General features: G+C 36.1%; 2 pseudogenes; one reads left to right on the forward strand and one right to left on the reverse strand.

Annotated features, from left to right (window-relative positions):
• Positions 1–498: 498 nt before the first annotated feature.
• Positions 499–1157, reverse strand: LOC101050791 (cyclin-C pseudogene; annotated as a pseudogene).
• Positions 1158–15887: 14730 nt separating this feature from the next.
• Positions 15888–16835, forward strand: LOC104652626 (olfactory receptor 11H12-like; annotated as a pseudogene).
• The last annotated feature ends 5234 nt before the right edge of the window (positions 16836–22069 follow it).

The following is a 22069-nucleotide window of genomic DNA, read 5'->3' on the forward strand; positions in this document are numbered from 1 at the left end:
TTTCCCTGAAATTATCAACATCGTTACCAAAATCTTCCAGGACTTTGTAAGATTTGATTCCTTAAATGCAGTTTTAAAGTTAAATTTATGGAGGGGAAAAAATCCCTCATATACTGACTGTAAATTTTATGTCCTTTTTTAGTCCCTCAATGGCTAAAGAGAATTTTAAACAAATTATGCTTCATATTTCCTGGCTTAATAAAAAGCTACAATTTCTATAATCCAAATTAAGAAATATTATATGAATCAGAAGCTATTAATTTTGAAACATCTATGTATGGCTGTCTGTAGGTCCCCTTAGAACCTTTCCAAGCATTTATAATCAAGAGATTTTAATGAATTATGTACTAGAATCATACTAAAGAAAAACTTATTTTGCAAAAATAAAATCACTTTCCAATATGCTTGACAGAAACAAGCTATTCATTTTCATTTGTGTTCCACTGAAGACATTACTGAAATCTGTCCAGTGGTTTATTTCCCGAGTGGTCCACTATGGAATTCTTCGGAATCTTTTAATATTGGCTGTAGCTAGAGTTCTGACTTCCATTTGGACCCTGCTCTCCTTCACTGTTTGGAGACGGTTTGGGTTTTGGCATTTTACTAAGAATAGTTGCCATCTCTTTTCTTTCATCAAAATTCTTCCGCTGTTCATATAGTTTTAAAATAACCCTGATTATTTTCAAAATCTTTTCGATATCCACATAAAGCTCAGCAAACCATTGCCTGGCATCTTTCTGCTGAACAACACAGGCTATATGTAGGCAAGCTAAAGCTATCATGAGAGGAGGATACAGTAGGCAAAGATCCATCCTGTAGGCATCATTCACTATCCTCCATGCAAGGGGAAGCAACATGTCTTCTTGGCCCACGTCCTGCACATGCTGGAGCAAAGGACTATAAGGATGATACACTATCAAGCAACAATCCATTAGTTCTAACAGGTAGAATTCACATTCTAATATATGATTCATCCTATAAGGAAATTCCTTTGGAAAGGCATGTGAAAATCTAGTTTTTAATACAGAAGTAGCAGCAGCAGTCAATTTTGTATTTGAAACTACTCCAAATTCCTCAACTTTGGATTCCAAAAACAGACATGTAGGAGCCATTAATACAAGATCTATACTTTTCAGAGAATACCTGGCATAGAATCTCTTGAAATATACCATAGCAGTGGCAGTAACTTGTCTTAATTTAAGATGTTCACCTAATGCTCGGATAACATTTGTAAAAAATATTTGTAGCTTCCAATATTCTCCTTCAGAGAGAAACTTTAAATCCTTTTGGTGCTCCTTCAACAGATCTTATTTATCCAAAATCCTTTGCAAATAGTGGGAGCTCTGCCAAAAGTTCCCTGCTATGGAACACAGCTTGCCCTGATAAAAAAAAAAAAGCACCCTCCGATGCAGCAGCTCTCGGAGGGACCATAAACCCAGTCGTCCAGTAACCGCACTCCTCGATCAAATCCAGGGATAGAAATTCTTAATAAAATATAATGTCAATTATTATAAACATGTACAGTGCCCATATTTGTAATTGTCTTCAAGTTAATCATTATTCAATTTTATATTACCAATATTAAATACTATCTCATACTGAGCTTGCTGTCACTTGATAGAATGAATTGAAAACTATTTGATACAGTAAAAAGCATTTCTATGAGATACAGATATGCCTTTATTGTGACAATATCTCTTCCTTTGTCATAATATCTCACCTATGGCTTCATGGTGAGAAATAGATTTCCCTAATAAAGGAAGAAAGAGCCTCAGGCTTGGCTCACAAATGGATTGTCTGTATATATATTTGGCAAGAAAAAAATTGACTAATGCTGCAACTTAACACCTCTCAAGGATAGCCAGAGGCTAACGGTGGAGGAAATCCTCATAAACCAATGATTTGGGAGCAATATACCTAGTTGTCCACTTTGAGTGTTAGGAGAAATAGCTTGCTATGCAAGATAAGAATATGTATAGAATAATGATTGTTGTAGGAAGCTTCACTAAATTTCTAGAAACAAACAACCTCCCAAGACTGAATCCTGGAGAAATTAAAATCCTAAAAGACCAATATTAAGCTCCAAAATAGAAACAGCAATAAATATCTGCCAATCAAGAAACCTAGACCAGTCTCATAACCAAATCCTACCAGACATACAAAGAAGGGCTAGTACCAATTCTACTGAAACCATTCCCAAAAATGAGGAGAATGAAATCCTCCCTAACTCATTCTATGAAGCCAGCATCTCCTTGGTACCAAAACCTGGCAAGTGAAAGTTTATAGCCACAAGTGCCTACACCAAAAAAGTAGAAAAATTTAAAATAACATAGTGATGTATCTTAAAAAACTAAAAAAGCAAAAGCAAACAAATTCAAATTATTAGAAGAAAATAAGATCAGAGTCGTAATAAATAAAATGAAAGGAAAGCATACAATATAGAACATCCACAAAGCGAAATGTTTGTTTTTTGAAAAAGTAAACGAAATCAACAAAACTTTACCTAAGAAAAAAAGAGAAAGACCCAAATAAATAAAACTGAGACATAAAACCAATACTGCAGAAATTAAAAGGATCACTTCCAACCATATGCCAATACACTGGAAAATCCAGAAAAAACAAATTCTTAGATACATGCAACCTGCCAAGTTTGAGCCATGAAGAAATTCAAAACCTGAACAAACCAATAACAAGTAATGAGATCAAAGCCCTAATAAAAAGTCTCACAGCAAAGAAAGCCCATGACATGATGGCTTCTCTGCTGAATTTTACCAAATATCTATAGAAGAATTAATACCAACCCTACTTAAACTATTCCAAAAAATACAGTAACATACAATACATCCAAATTCATTCTATTAGGCCAGTATTACCCTGATACAAAACCAGAAAGAGACACATCAACAAAAGAAAACACAGACTGATATCCCTGTTGAACACTAATGTAAAAATTCTCAACAAAATACTAGCAAATGAAATCCAAAATCACATTAAAAAATTAATTCACCATGATCAAGTGAGTTTTATTTCAGAAATGCTAGGATGGTTCAACGTATGTAAATCAATGAATGTGATTCATCACATAAACGAAGTTAAAAACAAAAACTATAGAATCATTTCAATCAATGTTGAAAAACACAACTATAGGATAGGAGAAAATATTTGTAAACTATATGTCTGACAAGGGATTAATAACCAGAAAATATAAGGCACTCAAACAACTCTATAGGAAAAGTCTGATCATCCAATTTAAAAATGGACAAAAGATCTTTCTCAGAAAAAACGACATATAAATGGCAAAGAGGCACGCGAAAATGTGCTCAACATCACTGATGATCAGAGAAATGCAAACCAGCACTACAAGAGGAATCACCTAACCCCAGTTAAAATGGCTTATATCCAAAAGACAGGCAGTAAGAAATGCTGGCTAGGATATGGAGAAAAGGGAACCCACTGTCGATGGGAATGTAAATTAGTACAACCACTACAGAGAACAGTCTGGAGGTTTCTCATAAAAACTAAAAATAGAGCTACTGTATGACCCAGCAATGCCATTGCTAGGTATATACACAAAAGAAAGGAAATCAGGATATTGGAGAGACATTTGCCCTCCCATGTATATTGCAGCACTATTCATAATAGCCATGATTTGGAAGCAAACTGTGTGTCTATGAACAGATGAATAAATAAAGAAAATGTGGTTCATATACAAAATGGAGTAATATTCAGCCATGAAAAAGAATGAGATCCTGTTATTTGCAACAAAATAAATAGAACTGGAGGTTATTATGTTAAATAAAATAAGCCAGAGACAGAAAGACAAATATTCCATGTTCTCACTTATTTATGGGAGCTAGAACTTAAAATAACTGAACTCATGGAGATAGAGAATAGAGTAATGGTTACCAGAGACTGGGGAGAATACTAGGGTTAAGGGGACGAATGGATAATGGTTATAAAAACACAGTTAGATGGAATAAATAAGATCTAGTATTTGATAGCATGACAGGGTGACTATAGCACATTTTAAAATAACTAAAAGAGTATAATTGCATGGTTTTTAACACAAAGAAAGGGTAAATGCTTGAGGTAATGGATATCCCATTTACCCTGATGTAATTATTATACATTGTATGCCTATACCAAAATAATTTTTAAAAAAATTTTTTAAAATATAAAATAACAATCTGATATTACAACTCAAGTGCCTAATAAAAGAAGAACAAACTAAACCCAAAGTCAGCAGAAGGAAAGAAATAACAAGGATCAGAACAGAAATAAATAAAATAGAGGCTAAAACTACAACAGAAAAGAACTCAATGAAATAGTGGTTTTTCAGAAGGATAAACAAATCAACAAACCTTTAGCCAAACCAAGAAAAAAAGAGAAAGGACTCAAATATTAATATAATCAAAAGTGAAAGGGAGACATTACAACTGATACCACAGAAATATAAAAGTTCATAAGAAAAGTTCCTACGAGGGTTCTATGAACAATTTTATACTAACAAGTTGAATAAAGTAGAAGAAATAAATTCCAAGATACATACAAGATACCAAGACTGAATCATGAAAAGTCGAACAGACCAAAAATGAGTAAGAATATTGAATTATAATAAAGTTTCCCATCAAAGAAAAGCCCAGAATAGCTTTACTGATGTATTCTATCAAACATTTAAATAATTAGCAATCCTCAAACTCCTCCAAAAAATCTAAGAGGAAGGAATACTTCCACACTTTTTTTATATGGCCAACATTACTCTGATAGCAAAGCCAGACAAGAACAAGAAAAAGAAAAATTACAGGCCAATATTCCTGATGAACATAGATGCAAGAATTCTCAATCAAATACTAGCACAATTAATTCAATAGCACACTAAAAAGATAATTTACCATGCTTGAATGGATTTACCCCAAGGATACAAGGAGGATCAACATACATAAGTCTATAAATGCGATACATGATATTAACAAAACGAAGCCCAAAAATTAGATAATCATCTAATTAGACACAGAAATTGCATTTGAAAAATTCAACATTGTTTCATGAAAAGATTCTCAACAAAGTTGGTTTAGAAGAAATACACTTCAACACAATAAAGACCATCTCTGACAAGCCTACAGCTCACATAATACTCAATGTACCCTCCAAATCTCAGGTTGAATTGTGATCTTCCATGTCAGAGGGAGTGCCTAGTGGGAGGTGTCTGGGTTATGGGGGTGAATCCCTCATGGGATGGTGATGGTATCCAACCAACCCTCATGGATGGGTTGGTATCCTACCCAGGGGAGAGTTACCATCAGATCTGATGGTTAAAAAGAGTATGGGACAGCCCCCTACTCCCACTTTGCTCCCTCTCTTACCATGTGACACACCTGCTCTCCCTTTGCTTTCTGCAATGAGTGAAAGCTTCCTGAGGCTTCAGAAGCTGAGTGGATGCTGATGCCATGCTTGTACCTCCTGCAGGACCATGAGCCAAATAAACTTTTCCTTATAAATTATTCCGTCTCAGGTATTCCTTTATAGCAGAGTAAAATGGACTAACACAAAGGTTATTCTTGATTTATGCAACGGCCATTTTAAGGGTGTGGTAGGGAAAGCCACATTTAAATATATTGGAGGTGACATGAGGAAAAGATGAAGACTCCTTACTGTCTCTTAAGCATGACAGGCACATCCCTGCCTCATGGCCCCTATACATGCCATTTCCTCTGCCTGGAATGCTCTTTTCCCAGATATTCATGTTTCTTTCCCCCACACTCCCTTCAAATCCTTGACTAAATATCACCTTTTCAGAGAGGCCTTTCCTGACTAGACATTGGAAATTCCACCCAGGGGAATTGAGAGACATTGGTCAAAAGGTACAATCTTTCAGCTAAACAGGATGAATGAGTTTTGGAGATCTACTGTACAGCAGGACAACTACAGTTAATAGTCATACGTTAGACCATTGTCCCTAAATATTTGCAATATCTGGGGAGCAACTGGTTCCAGGACTCCCCAAGGACACCAAAATCCTGGGATGCTCAAGCTCCTTACATAAAATGATATTATTTTATATTTGCATGTAACCGATGCACATTCTCCCATATTCTTTAAATCATCTATAGATTACTTATAATACTAGTAAAATATAAATGTTTTTTGTTTTGTTTTGTTTTGTTTTGAGATGGAGTCTCACTCTCTCGCCCAGGCTGGAGTGCAGTGGCATGATCTGGGCTCACTGCAACCTTCACCTCCCGAGTTCAAGCAATTCTCCTGCCTCAGCCTCCCAAGTAGCTGAGATTACAGGTGCCTACCACCACACCCAACTAATTTTTGTATTTTTAGTAGAGACCGAGTTTCATCATGTTTACCAGGATGGTCTTGATCTCTTGACTTCACGATTCACCTGTCTCAGCCTCCCAAAGTGCTGGGATTACAGGCGTGAGCCACCGTGCTTGGCCATAAATGTTTTATAAATAGTTGCTATTTGTATTGTTTTTCATTTTTATTGTATTTTTGTGGGGGGTTTTGTCCTAATATTTTCTGTCCAGTTGATTGAATGCCTGAAGGTGGAACTCATGGATACATATGCCCAAAAGTATACTTGAAATTGTTAAAAAAAAAATCTAATGTTCTCACAACAGTAAAACATATGTGGAAGTGATAAATATGTTTATTAGTTTGAACTAATCATTTCACCATGTATACATATTCAAAAAAACCATCTTGTATGCCATAGAGTTATTTTTAATATAAAATAATAAAAAATTACCTATTATAAAGCAGGCATATTGAATAAATGCCAAGTTAACCTCACATACTGGATAGTGATTCCATGGAAAGTAGTCTTCCTTAATTGGGAAAAGACCCAAGTGACAGACTAGCTCCCTATGGAAAACTGTAACTGGTTTAAACTCCAGAATGTCTCACTAAACAGCCAAATATATCTCTGAAAAGACAGAAGTAAAGCAATGCTAGTTCTGTGAATTGCTTTTTCTTCTCATGTAAATCTATATACTGGTTTTGTCAATTATACCTTAATAAGGATGGGGGGAAAATGCACCCCTGCCATCTCCCACACACTCCCTATTGACTTACACTTCTAATATTTCTCCATGTTGACTCATCAGTCCCTAAAATACTATGTAGTTTACTAATGTATTTACCACCTGCCTTCCTTGGAATCTAAGTTCCACATAGGGATTTTTGTACATTTCATTCACTGCTATGTGCAAGAGCATTTAGAATGGTCACTGGAACATTCACAATCAATTGTTATTATTGGATTAACTAATCAGTTCTTAATAATGAAATAGAAATGAAATGAAATGAAAGTATGATGAAAGGAAAAACATTAAATGTTAGTGATATTGTATTCTTGTGGCTATGTTTTCTCAAATTTTTCTTTAATAAGTGTTTATTTTCTCTAATAAAGTATAGTTATACTTGTAAAATATCGAAAGTATTTGTTAAGATAAATTTACGTAAATAAATTACATGATTTTTGAAATGGCCATTTCAGAGGTGTGGTGGGTGGAAGCCATATTTAAATATAGTGGAGGTGAGAAAGAGATGAGGACTCCCTGCTGTCTCAATCATGTCAGGGGTGCTCCTGTCTCCTGGCACCTATACATGCCATCTCCTCTGCCTGGAACCCTCTTTCCCCAGACGTTTCTATTTCTTGCCTCCACATTTCCTTCAAGTTTTTATCCAAATATCTTTATGAGATTTCTGAATTTTTAATTTATCTATATCTTTTGTATATTCATCCTGATGCCAAAACCTCATACACACACACACACACACACACACACACACACACAAAGAGAACTTCAGGACAATATCATAGATGAGCATTGATATCACAGCTTGTGTCAAATGTTAATTAATCTTGTTTCTCCTGAGTCTAATGGTCAAATGCATGTTCATTTAACAAGGCTGTTTATTAAGTATAGTGCTTTAGTATTATTTATTTAGATTATTTAAGAAAAAAGTCCCAAAGATAACTCACATTGTTGACCAGAGTAAATTAAAGGCAAACACATTTAATAATAACTAGAAGCCATATTCTGATTACATATTTTTTACATATTCAGATTGCATGATTTTGGCTAGTCATCCTAATCTTTTGTAAGAAACATCAGAATTAGAAATGAAAAAGGCCATGTTACCACTGAACCCACAGAAATAAAAAATAACCATCAGAAACTACTACACACACCTCTATACACACAAACTAGAAAACCTGTAAGTGATGGATAAATTCCTGGACACACAATAATGTGCTCCAAACTTGCATCAGTAATAAATAGCCTACCAATCAAAAAAAAATTGTAAAAGCTCAGGACTAGATGAATTCACAGCTGAATTACACCAGATATACAAAGAAAAGTCAGTACCATTTCTGCTGAAATGATTCCAAAGAATTGAGAAGGACCTCTGCCCAACTCATTCTATGAGGCCAGCATCATCCTGATGCCAAAACCTCATGGAGACACACACACACGTACACAAACACACACACACACACACACACACACACACACACACAGACACACACACAAAGAGGACAATATCATAGATGAGCATTGATATCACAGCTTGTGAATTGTATCATGACAAAGACACAAAGATGGTAAAATTAAAATGCAAGGAGGGGGCCAGATATGATGGCTCAAAACTATAATCCCAGCACCAAGGCAGGCAGATTACAAGTTCAGGAGATCGAGACCATCCTGGCTAATATGGAGAAACACCGTCTCTACTAAAAATACAAAAATTAGCTGGGCGTGGTGGCATGCACCTGTAATCCCAGCTACTTGAGAAGCTGAGGCAGGAGAATCTCTTGAACCCTAGAGGCAGAGGTTGCAGTTAGCCAAGATTGCGCCACTGCACTCCAGCCTGGTGACAGAGAAAGACTTCGTCCAAAAACAAAAGCACCAACAACAAAAAAGCGCAAGGATGGAAAAGGTGCTTTGTTTAGGGGAAGAGGGGAAAGCATTCTGAGAAAACAAGATGTCTTTTGAACTGGACCTTGAAGGAGGGTTTTTCACAGGTGTAGATGGAGATAAATAGAATTCCAAATACAGAAAATGATCGTAAAGAACAGAACATAGGAAACTGAAGCTATTCAAAGAATGAAATGCTGTCTACCATCTAATTTATCTGTAAAAGAGAGTAGGGAAAGATAACACCAGGAAAGTAATTTGAAGTCAATTTGTGGAGAACTTAGGAACTTGAAATTATTGATGGCCTTTGAGCAGACAACAAGATTAAAGCTATGTTTTAGGAGTTCCTAAGTATTCTGACTAAGTGATAATAAACTTCTTAATAAACATTTTCCTCCATAGTATCTCAAAGTGGAAGTCTGATTTTAGACATAAGATTTCTGTGGTCCTAGGACATACACCCCTGATGTCCTCAACTACTTCACAATACATGGTGTGAGCATTCACTCCCACGTGAGTGTTTAGTTACACTATGTCGGTTCCTAAATGCCATAAAGTAAAAATGGAAGGGACACTAATCAATAAAGATAAGTATCTCTCTCATATTAATTGGGAAGTCATATGTTCCTCTGAAGTATTTCTGTCAATTAACGTAAATGTTGTTACTTCCTATACTTTCTTCTCATAGCTAAAGAACTCTGTGGTGCCATCCTTGTATAAGTTATTTCTAAATTCTATCAATCTCTATTTAACATGCTACAATGTTGGAACCTCAGTATATTCCTCACTGGGCTCCATATCCTCCAACATACCCATAGTAACACTTGAAATGTTCCTAAACATTATGTCAGAACTTTTGGTGACATTTTGTATCTTATTTCTCCTCAGACTGTGTCTTCCAAAAGTTTTTTTAGAATCCATCTGGTGGGAAAGCTTTTTATAAAATAATGATGCCTTAGAAAAATTGTCATTACTCTTTGCTGATTCTTCAGAGCATGTGTAATCATTAACTTTTTAAAGATTCATTGGCTTGGAAGATAAATTTTCTAATGCTATAGAGGCTACATCCCAAGAGACCATGAGTTTTTAAAATTGCATTTTTAATTTTGGGGCCACAGTAAAACTGTCTAGCTGGAGGCAGAATATGGTTTATAAAATAGATCATTTAGAGATTTGGTTCATGTCAAAACGACGATGACTTCACCTTTTGAGCACTGCCAAGAATCATGACACTCCTGTGTCAATCCCTTTTCATTCCATAATTTCTTAATGCTGGTTTATTAATGATTCTGGTTGGAAACCTATCATAAAGAGTCACATATTATTAAAAGAAGCACAAACATAGCTGCTAACTAGTCATGCTCTAGACTTCCCAGAGCACTGGTGTAGAGAGTAAATTGGAAGAAAACTTTTGAAAATTGTGTTTGTGCTCAAAATATATGCCCTCATGACTTCCAGGACTCATATCCCTCTGTATTTGTGAGAAAAAAAAAAAAAGGTTTTTTTTCAGGTAACACAAATCCCTAATATAATTTTACAAGAATGTAGGAGGGAGGCAGATTCAAGATGGCCAAATAGGAATAGCTCTGGAGCACAGTTCCCAGTGGGAACAACACAGAGGGTGAGTGATCAACACATTTCCAAATGACTTATTGCTGCCCACAGACCAGGAGCTTCCCGGGCTGAAAAGCACCACAAGTTTCCAACAAGGCTGTTTCAGCTGGTGCAGAAGGTCTCCTCACAAAAACTCACAGAAATCTGGGTGGCCATTTCAATTGGCACCTGGAATGCCTGGGAGACAGAGCCACCCATTCAACTGAAAAAAAAGGGGGCTGAAACAGCGAGCCATGTGATCTGGCTCCGTCCAGGGATGGTCCAGCTCTGTGGGGGGAAGGGCATCCACCACTACCTAGGCAGTCACCATTACTGAGGCAGACCACCACTACCAAGGCAGTTCTAACTATACCTCTATAAACAGAACCACAAGGAAGTTCAAACAGCAGCAGGCAGAGCACATGGCAGTTCAGCAATGCCTTTGCTGGCAGACTGTGACTAGGCTACCTCCTAGCTGGGCAGGGCATCTCTGAGAAAAGGAGGCAGCACATCAGGAACTTAGAAATAAAGCCCCAACTTCCCAGGACAGAGTTCCTGGGAAAAAAGGTGGTTATGAGTCCCACAGCAGCAGATTTACCAAGCAAATGGAGAGCAAAAAAAAAAAAAAAAAAAAAAAAAAAAAAAAAAAGCAGGGGTTGCAGTCCTAGTCTCTGATAAAATAGACTTTAAATGAACAAATATCAAAAGAGACAAAGAATGGCATTACATAATGGTAAAAGGATCAATGCATCAAGAAGAGCTAATGATCCTAAATACATATGCACCCAATACAGGAGCACCCAGATATATAAAGCAAGTTCTTAATAACCTACAAAGAGACTTAGACTCCCACACAATAATAGTGGGAGACTTTAACACTCCTCTGTAAATATAAGACAGATCAATGAGACAGAAAATTAACAAGGATATCCAGGACTTGAACTCAGACCTGGACCAAGCAAACCTAATAGACATTTACAGAACTCTCCACCCCAAATCCACAGAATGTACATTCTTCTCAGTACTGCATCACATCTACTCTAAAACTGACCACATAATTGGAAGTAAATCACTCCTCAGCAAATGCAAAACAACAGAAATCATAACAGTCTCTCAGACCACAGTGCAATCAAATTAGAACTCAGGATTAAGAAACTCACTCAGAAACACACAACTTCATGGAAACTGAACAACTGGCTATTGAATATTGACTGGATACACAATGAAACAAAGGCAGAAATAAAGATGTTCTTCAAAACCAATGAAAACAAAGACACAATGTATCAAAATCTCTGGGATACATTTAAAGCAGTGTCTAAAGGAAAATTTATAGCAATAAATGCCCACATGAGAAGCAAGGAAAGATCTAAAATCTACACCCTATCATCAAAATTGAAAGAGCTAGAAGAGCCAGATCAAAAAAACTCGAAAGCTAGCAGAAGACAAGAAATAACTAAGATCAGAGCAAAACTGAAGGAGATAGAGACACAAAAAACCTTTCAAAAAAATCAATAAATCCATGAGCTGCTTTTTGAAAAAAATCAATAAATAGACAGCCTGCTAGCCTGAGTAATAAAAAAGAAAAGAGAGAAGAATCAAATAGATGAAACAAAAAACAGTGAAGGGGATATCACCACCAATCCCACAGAAATACAAACTACCATCAGAGATTACTCCAAACAACTTTATGCAAATAAACAAGTTGAGGCAGCAATTACGAGCCTACCACCCAAATAAAGTCCAGGTCCAGATGGGTTCACAGCCGAGTTCTACCAGACATACAAAAAGGAGCTGGTACCACTCCTTCTCAAACTACTCCAAACAATACAAAAAGAGGGAAGCCTTCCCAAATCATTTTATGAGACCAGGATCATCCTGATACCAAAACCTGACAGACACTCAAAAAAAAAAAAAAAAAGAAAAGAAAAAAGAAAACTTCAGGCCAATATCTATGATGAACATAGATGCAAAAATCTTCAAGAAAGTACTGGCAATCCGTTTGCAACAGCACATCAAAAAGCTTTTCCATCACGAACAAGTGGGCTTCATCCCAGGGATCCAAGGCTGGTTCAACATATGCAAATCTATAAATGTAATCCACCACATAAACGGAACCAAAGACAAAACCACATGATTATCTCAATAGATGCAGAGAAGACCTTCAACAAAATTCAACAGTCCTTTATGCTAAAAACTATGAATAAACTAGGTATGGACAGAACGTACCTCAAAATAATAAAAGCTACTTACAAAAAACCCACAGCCAATATCATACTGAATGGGCAGAAACCAGAAGCATTCCCTTTGAAATCTGGCACTAGACAAGGATGCCCTCTCTCACCACTCCTATTCAATATAGTATAGGAATTTCTAGCCAGAGCAATCAGGTAAGAAAAAGAAATAAAAGATATTCAATTCAAAAAGGAGAAAGTCAAAATGTCTCTGTTTGCAGACAACATGATTGCATATTTAGAAGACCCCATCTCTCAACCCACAATCTCCCAAAACTGGTAAGCAACTTCAGCAAAGTCTCAGGATACAAAATCAATGTGCAGAAATCACAAGCATTCCTATAGACCAATAACAAACTTAAAGAAAGCCAAACCAAGAACGAACTGCCATTCACAATTGCTACAAGAGAATAAAATATCTAGGAATACAACTAACAAAGGATGTAAAGGACCTCTTCAAGGAGAACTACAAACCACTGCTCAGAGAAATAAGAGAGGACACAAACAGATGAAGAAACATTCCATGTTCATGGTTAGGAAGAATCAATATCGTGAAAATAGTCATACTGCCCAAAGTAATTTGTAGATTCAACGCTATCCCCATCAAGCTACCTATGACTCTCTTCACAGAACTGGAAAAAACCACCTTAATCTTCATATAGAACCAAAAGACAGCCTGCATAGCCAAGACAATTCTAAGCAAAAAGAACAAAGCTGGAGGCATCATGCTACCTGACTTCAAACTATACCTCAAGGCTACAGTAATAAAAACAACATGGTACTGGTACCAAAACAGAGATATAGACAAATGGATCAGAACAGAGGCCTCAGAGGAAACGCCAGACATCTACAACCATCTGATCTTTGACAAACCTCACAAAAACAAGCAATGGGGAAAGCATTCCTTATTTAATAAATGGTTTTGGGAAAACTGGCTAGTCATGTGCAGAAAGCAGAAACTGGACCACTTCCTGACACCTTAAGCTAAAATTAACTCAAGATGGATTAAAGACTTAAACATAAGAACTAACACCATAAAAAATCCTGGAAGAAAACCTAGGCAAAACCATTCAGGACATAGGCATAGGCAAGGACTTCATGACTAAAACACCAAAAGCGTTGGCAATAAAAGCCAAAATAGACAAATGGGATCTAATTAAACTCTAGAATTTCTGTACAGCAAAAGAAACAATCATTAGAGTGCACCAGTAACCAACAGAATGGAAAAAATTATTTGCAATCTACCCATCTCACAAAGGGCTAATATCCAGAATCTACAAAGAACTAAAACAGATTTACAAGAAAAAAAACAAACAAGCCCATTCAAAAGTGGGTGAACAACATGAACAGAGACCTTTCAAAAGAAGACATTTATGAGGCCAACAAACATATGAAAAAGTGCTCATCATCACTGGTCATTAGAGAAATGCAAATCAAAACCACATTGAGATACCATCTCATGCCAGTTAGAATGGCGATCATTAAAAAATCTTGAGACAACAGATGCTGGAGAGGATGGGGAGAAATAGGAACACTTTTACACTGTTGATGGGAGTGTAAATTAGTTCAACCATTGTGGAAGACAATGTGACAATTCCTCAAGTACCTAGAAATAGAAATTCCATTTGACCCAGCAATCCCATTACTGGGTATATATCCAAAGGATTATAAATCATTCTATTATAAAGACACATGCACATAGATGTTCATTGCAGCACTGTTTACAGTAGCAAAGACCTGGAACCAACCCAAACCCATCGATGATAGACTGGACAAGGAAACTGTGGCACATATATGCCATGAAATACTATGCAGCCATAAAAAAATGATGAGTTTGTATCCTTTACAGGGACATGGATGTACCTGGAAACCATCATTCTCAGGAAACTGACACAAAAACAGAAAATCAAACACCACTCGTTCTCACTCATAGGGTACTGAACAATGAGAACACATGGACACAGGGAGGCAAGCATCACACAGTGGATCAGTTCGGGGGGAATAGAGGAGGGACAGTGGGGACTAGGGAGGTTGGGAAGGATAACATGGGGAGAAATGCCAGATACAGGTGATGGGGGTGATGGAGGCAGCAAACCACATTGCCATGTTTGTACTTATGCAACAATCCTGCATGTTCTGCACATGTGCTCTAGAACCTAAAGTGCAATTATATATATATATACATATATATATACACACACACACACACACACACACACACACATATACACACATAATTTTTTTAAAAAAAAACAGAACGTAGGAGGAAGTTTACATATAACAAAAAAAAAGTGATTTCTGTCATTTAGTAGAAATTTTCAGTTTTACAAAAAGCATACAAGGAAAATCAATCTCAAAATTTTACGAAAAAAACTTCAAAAAATAAAGTTTAAGGTCTACATCTCTGCAAACTTTTGTACATAATGACTAAATCAATATGATACTGATTTTATCAATAATCACGATATCAGTTTATGTAAGGTGAAATATTAATCAAAAACTTAAAGTCTTTGCTTTCTACAGAAAACATTGCAGCATTTTCACATTAATATTAAAAGTCAATATTAGTAAGTAACATTAGACAATAACTTAGGCTAACAGCAGCAATAGAAATTCAGAGATAATGGCTTTAATGTGATTACTACCCATTTATTTTAAAATATGTGCATTTCTTTTGCATATGTAAATGTTAAGTAATATGTTTAGCTGAAATGTAAATGGTCAAAACTTTCTTTACTGAGTCTATTGCACTATAAGCTGGATTTGCAGTAAGAAACTAACATACTTGTGCCTTCTCAAAGTACTAACTTTGAGGCGTATGCTATCCAGAAACCATCATAAATCATTTCTGTCCCAAAATAATGAGCTGACGAAAGGAGTTTAACTTTGCCTAGTTCTATTATGATTGCATATTAAGGAGAGATTTAGGAGCTGACAGAAGTTTGTTTTTTTTTTCAATCAGCTACCTACTATGCCCAAATCTCATCTACTATATAGCCAAGAAAAAGTAAACTACATTCTCTTCCTAATCATTCTTTTGAAAAATGACTTCATGTTCATTGTCTCTGCATTCTTAAAATAGAAACACAATTTGTAAAAGAGTCCTAACTGATAATGTGTCTCGACCTTGCTGGTCACTGACCCAATGAATGTCTCTAAGCCCATTTCCAGCTTTGCTTTTGTAAATCAATTTATACTCCAAGGTTTCTCTTGTAAGTGGATAATTCAAAGCTTCCTCTTCTCACTCTTCACTACAACATATGCACTGACCATAACAGAGAATGGAGCCATTGCTTGTGCCCTGTGGTGTGACTAGTGACCACAATCCCATGTTCCTGGGAAATTTCTCCTCTTTAGAGATACGGTATGTCTCTTCTACAATTCCCAAGATGTTGGTCAACTTCCTTTCAGAGAAAAAAAATGTCTCCTTTGCTGGATGCTTTCTCCAATTCTTTTTCTTTTTCTTTGAGTATATCTGAATGCTTGCTTTTATTGTGATGGCCTTTGATCGGTACCTTGCTATCTACCATCCCTTTCACAATCCTAAAATCATGACTGGGCATCTCTGTGCCAAACTGGCCCTAATGTGCTGGGTTTGTGGATTTCTGTGGTTCCTGATCCCCACTGTTATCTCTCAGCTGCCCCTCTGTGGTCCAGACATTACTGACCATGTCGTGTGTGACCCAGGGCCAGTATTTGCATTGGCATGTGCCGCTGCCCCCAAACCCCAACTGTTTTGTTACACTGTAAGTTCATTAGTTATTTTAGGAACTTCCCCTTTATTATTGGATCCTGCACTCTTGTCATGAAACTTGTGTTGAGTATGCCTTCAAGCACTGGGAAACACAAGGCCTTCTCTAACTGTGGGTCTCATTTGGCTGTGGGATCACTGTTCTATTGCTCTCTTATGGTCATGTATGTGAGCCCAGGACTCGGACATTCTATGGGGATGCTGAAAATTAGAACTTTTTTCTATGCTATGGTGACCCCTCTCTTCAATCCCCTCATCTATAGCCTCTAGAATAAAGAGATAAAGGCAACCCTGAGGAAAGTTCTGGGGAGTTCCAACATAATTTAAGGCATTTTAGATTATTTCTCCATGATCAGGTCAGTACAGTCTAACAAAGAGAAATCAGAATTATATAGCTAAGTAAATCTAAAAATATGGATCTAGTGATATTGACTATATCAGCCTATGAAATTAAACATCTGTTGGGCCCCTTATAAATTAAAATTGCCAAATTATACATAGAGAGATAAATAGAAGCATTTGGTTTCCCTTTGGTACCTAGACTATTAACTGAGTAATGTACATATTTGGGTATTTTCTGGATAGTTTTCATCTGATTCATCTGTGATAAAAATTCTTTATGTTCTATTTGAATTACATTTATAGTTCTGAGACTGACAAAATTAGAGCTATGTTATTTTGCTTGGTAGGTTGTAAATAAAAGAAGAAAAATATATTTTCTGATTGTGATTCTTATCATATTTGGCTTTATTATTTTGGTGACATGGTCCTTAGTAAAAAATGAGCCCTTATAAGCAATTGATCAACATTTTTGTAGGACAATAAAATATTCTACCCTCATGACATCCAAACATTACCTCCTTCTGAGCCCCTTAAAGGCAGATTCTATCTAATTCGATGAATAGTAACACCAGTCAAAATATTCTGAAACGCATTATTCTAAATGCTTAATATTTTTACCTAAATAAGGTAGTGCCAAAAACATAATGGGTCAAAATTTATTGGGTTTTAGTTAATAGAATATCTTCCCCTAAAAATTGGAGAGGGCAATGATGTACTTGTGGATACAGTGCCTAAGTTCAAAAAATAAAATAAAATCAATGGCAGTTCATTGTCATTTGTTGATAAAAGAATGTGAAAATAACATGAAGGAAAATTTTTAAAGGAAAAAAGCATTCAGAATTCAATTGCTTTAATGCAATTTTTTGTTTAGATGTCTGTTTCATGTGATTTAATGTTGAACTTCCTCCCATTTATAGCAAGTGTTTATAATTATCATTTTTAGAAAGCACAGTATTTTATTGAACTAATGTGCCATTAACTGTGAATTTTTATGTGGCGAGATGAACACTCTCCTAGATAAAGGGCCTTCCTTCCAAGAAGCTAAGAGCTCACTAGTAAAGGATTTAAGAAAGGGAATTTTCCAAAGAGACATTAGGAGAAAAATGAATGCCTCTATTACACAAGAATGACTTCTCACAGAATTTGTACCAAGGCATTACGGGGTAAGGTTACTGAACACTCCAACACCTTCCTTCCTTCTACCACCTATCTTTTTGTTGAACATTACAGTTATCCCATTTTTGTTACAAAATAATATCTCAATAAAATCTTCATAAAGATTTTCCTTGATAATATTTTACAAGCCTAAATTAGGACTCATCATCTAATCCAAAACAGACTATCCCAGAAAATACAGAATGTAAGAATATTATGTGTGTATAACAATTTCCCTTTTAGGTTTTTTGTCTCAGAACAGTTTCTTGGGAAAGGGATCATTATTCACTTATTAAAAGGTAGGAATGCATTATAAATTTGGGCCCGGACATCCCAGGTAAAACAATTATTTGCTCCTTTGATATAAGAAAGTATCAAGTTTTTAGTCAGTCTTATCAGAACTCTGTCATATCTCTCACTTGTATAGACTGCTGAGGATGTTTCCTGTTTCATACCTATACCCCTTTCCAGGGTATATGACTTTTCTGTAACCTGAGATCTGATCAGCAAATGGACTCAAGAACAGGTAGTCAAGGCAGGCAATATTTCCACCACAATTTCAGAACTCCCTACTTTGTGTTACTAAGTTAATACATTTGTGCAGCCACTAGCTTTTCAATGCCTCTTCTTACAATCTCAGATACCATGACTGGTTCACAACATTTTCCATCACACTAAATTATTTGACCAAACACTGCATATATACCGTATTTTTCCAAAACCAAACTGTATCCCAAAGGGAGAGAAGGAGAGAGAAAAAATATCACGGGTAGCAGTAAAAGTACAGTGTTATTTTTTCCTTAATACTTAGACTTTCAAAAGAACACAGCAGGTTGATATTTAAAAATAACTGTGATGGTTAGTAGTTTCCTTGGGAGAAATGAAAATTGTAATAAAAAAATAAAATTGAGACAACTTGTGAATGTGAGGTTTAAAAATAAAAAGAAAGTCAGTATTTTCTACTTTCAAATACAAGTCATGATGTTTATTAGCTGCCTTTAAATGCTTGTTAAGCTGAGCAAACTTTGAATCTCCCCTCAACTACAACTAATTCCCTCACAAAGCAAAATTTATTTGTACAACCAAACATGTACAGTCAAGATTACTAGCATACTTACGACATAACGTGCAAGTGCGACAATATTATGAGAAAGGAGTGCTCATTAGTTTAACAGATTTACATATCCAAATTCACCACCACAGGGTTTGCTCTCTTGGCAACATCGAAAATAATAACATTTTAAGCCACCTACTTTGTATAAGGCAATGTTCCAAGTCTTTTCTATGTATAATTTTATTTCCTACTTATGCAACTTGAAGAGATTGGGTCAGTACTATTGTATCTCTAATTTATGAAGAGTCCAACAGGCACAAAGCATAACGTAACCTAGTTGGAGATAGTATCTGATCCCAGGCAGGCTAACAATGGAGCCCACGCATATTACTATTGTTGGGGGAAAGGACCAGCATTATAGAATGAAATAGATCACATAAAATCTAAGTCAGTAATTGTGTGAGCTTATGCAAATTATTTGATCTTTCTGCCTAGATGTGTTTAGACTATAAAATAGAACTAATGATCATATTTTTGTCAGATAGTGGATTTAATGAATAAATGAGGTAAATCAAGATAGGATCTCATACATAGTATTTATGGAATCTATTTCAGTTAATATTACTAATGTTTTTCATTTGTAGAGCTCTTCAGCATTTCCCAAACACTTTTACATAGTTGTTCAGTTCATTCTCACAAATTCAGTCATATAGTTAAGGGAGATATTTCCATACTCATTTTGCAGATGAGGTTCAAAGAAATCAAGTTTACTGTCCAAAGTCACACATAGTAAGTGGAGGAAACAGTTCCTCTGAATTCAAGTCTAATAAGAATTCTGCTGTACCATACATCCTACTCTGGGAAATGTGGCTAAGTCCCACATAGCTAACTTCAGAACTACATGGCCATGCAAGACAAAGAGCTGGATTTATCCCAGAAAGGAATACTGTAGAGGAGAAACAAGGGCAGTAGAAGAACTAAGGGATTTCTTTTTAGTAGTCTTACGGTAATAACTACACAAATTATACAAACATTTATGTAAAATATATTCCACATGCAACATATGTTATTGAGTGAAAATGGCAGATCATGAAACAATATTATTAAATTGTACACAAACATGGAGTCATGGATTTATGGGTAATTTAGATTCCTTTTTTCCTCTTTTATGCTAACATCTTTATTTCCTAATTTTTCCATGACAAATGTGCATTCTTCATCCAATTTACAAAAGACGTGGAGTTAAGAAAGATTAATATTTTTTAAAAAGAGGTATAATGTAAAGCAATGCTTTTAGACACACCAGTTACACAAGCCTCCCCTCTACTTTATGTGTAAAGAAAGGATAATGCTTTATGTGTAAAGAAAGGATAAAGTCTTTGGTAAGACTTTCTTACCAAAGAAAGTCTTTGGTAAGCCTTTAGCATGCCTTTACAGAGCTTCTCAAGTACTTTTCCCTGTGGGGTTACTTTGTGGGGAGGAGTTAATTTGGCACCCTAGTCCTTCTATTTCACTCAGAATCAGCTCTTTCTGCAAAGGAGAGAGTGGTTCTTGGTAGGAAACACTGGCCTTGTGATTTTCATACTAGATGCTTGGAACAACAACAACAACAACAAAAGGCAGAGCGAGACAGAATGGAGGAACAGGCCATACAATCAAAAACCTTCCCAAACAAGAACTTTACCCAGGGAACTCCCATCTACACTTGTCTCTCTCTCCCTGCAAGCACCCTGACTGCCACTAATACAAGAACCAACCTTAATTAAAAGAGAGTTTGAATTGTCATGTTTTGGATACCTACCTTTATTTGTCTGTGTATATTATAACAACATATTTTAAACCTTTATCTTTTTTGAATTTTTTATGAGCAATCAAACTGGACACTCATCTCTTTTAAAGAACATAGTGATAGTTTCTTTTGCTATGCAGAAGTTCTTAAGTTTAATTACATCCCATTTGTCTATTTTGGCTTTTGTTGCCATTGCTTTTGGTGTTTTCGTCATGAAGTCCTTGGCTATTAGAGTGAACTGGCAACCAACAGAATAGGAAAAAAATTTTTGCAAGCTACCCATCTGACAAAAGCCTAATATCCAGAATCTACAAAGAACTAAAACAAATATACAAGAAAAAAACAGCCCCATCAAAAAAGTGGGCAAAAGATATGACCAGACACTTTTCAAAAGAAGACATTTACACAGCCAGGAAACAAATGAAAAAGTGCTCATCATCACTGGTCATTAGAGAAATGCAAATCAAAACCACATCGAGATACCATCTCATGGCAGTTAGAATGGCAATCATTAAAAAAATCTGGAGACAACAGACACTGGAGAGGATGCAGAGAAATAGGAACGCTTTTACACTGTTGGTGGGAGTATAAATTAGTTTAACCATTGTGGAAGACAGTGTGGCAATTCCTCAAGGACCTAGAAATAGAAATACCATTTGACCCAGCAATCCCATTACTGGGTATATGCCCAAAGGATTATAAATCATTCTATTATAAAGACACATGCACACATATGTTCACTGCAGCACTGTTTACAATAGCAAAGACTTGGAACCAACACAAATGCCCATCAAAGATAGACTGGATAAAGAAAATGTGTACATCTATACCATGGAATACTATGTAGCCATAAAAAGGATGAGTTTGTGTCCTTTGCAGGTACATGGATGAATCTGGAAACCATCATTCTCAGCAAACTGACACAAGAACAGAAACCCAAACACCAAATGTTCTCACTCATAAGTGGGTGTTGAACAATGGGAGCACATGGACATAGAAAGGGAAATATCACACACTGGGGTCTGTTGGGAGGTGGGGTGCTAAGGGAGGGATAGCGGGGGTGGGTGGAGATTGGGGAGGGATAATATCAGGAGAAATACCTAATGTAGCTGATGGGGGTGGAGGCAGCAAACCACCATGGCATGTGTATACATATGTAACCATACTGCACAATCTACACATGTACCTCAGAACTTAAAGAATAAAAATAAAAAAGAACAT

This window comes from Saimiri boliviensis, chromosome 2 (assembly GCF_048565385.1).
Source record: "Saimiri boliviensis isolate mSaiBol1 chromosome 2, mSaiBol1.pri, whole genome shotgun sequence".
Classification (NCBI taxonomy): Eukaryota; Metazoa; Chordata; class Mammalia; order Primates; family Cebidae; genus Saimiri; species Saimiri boliviensis.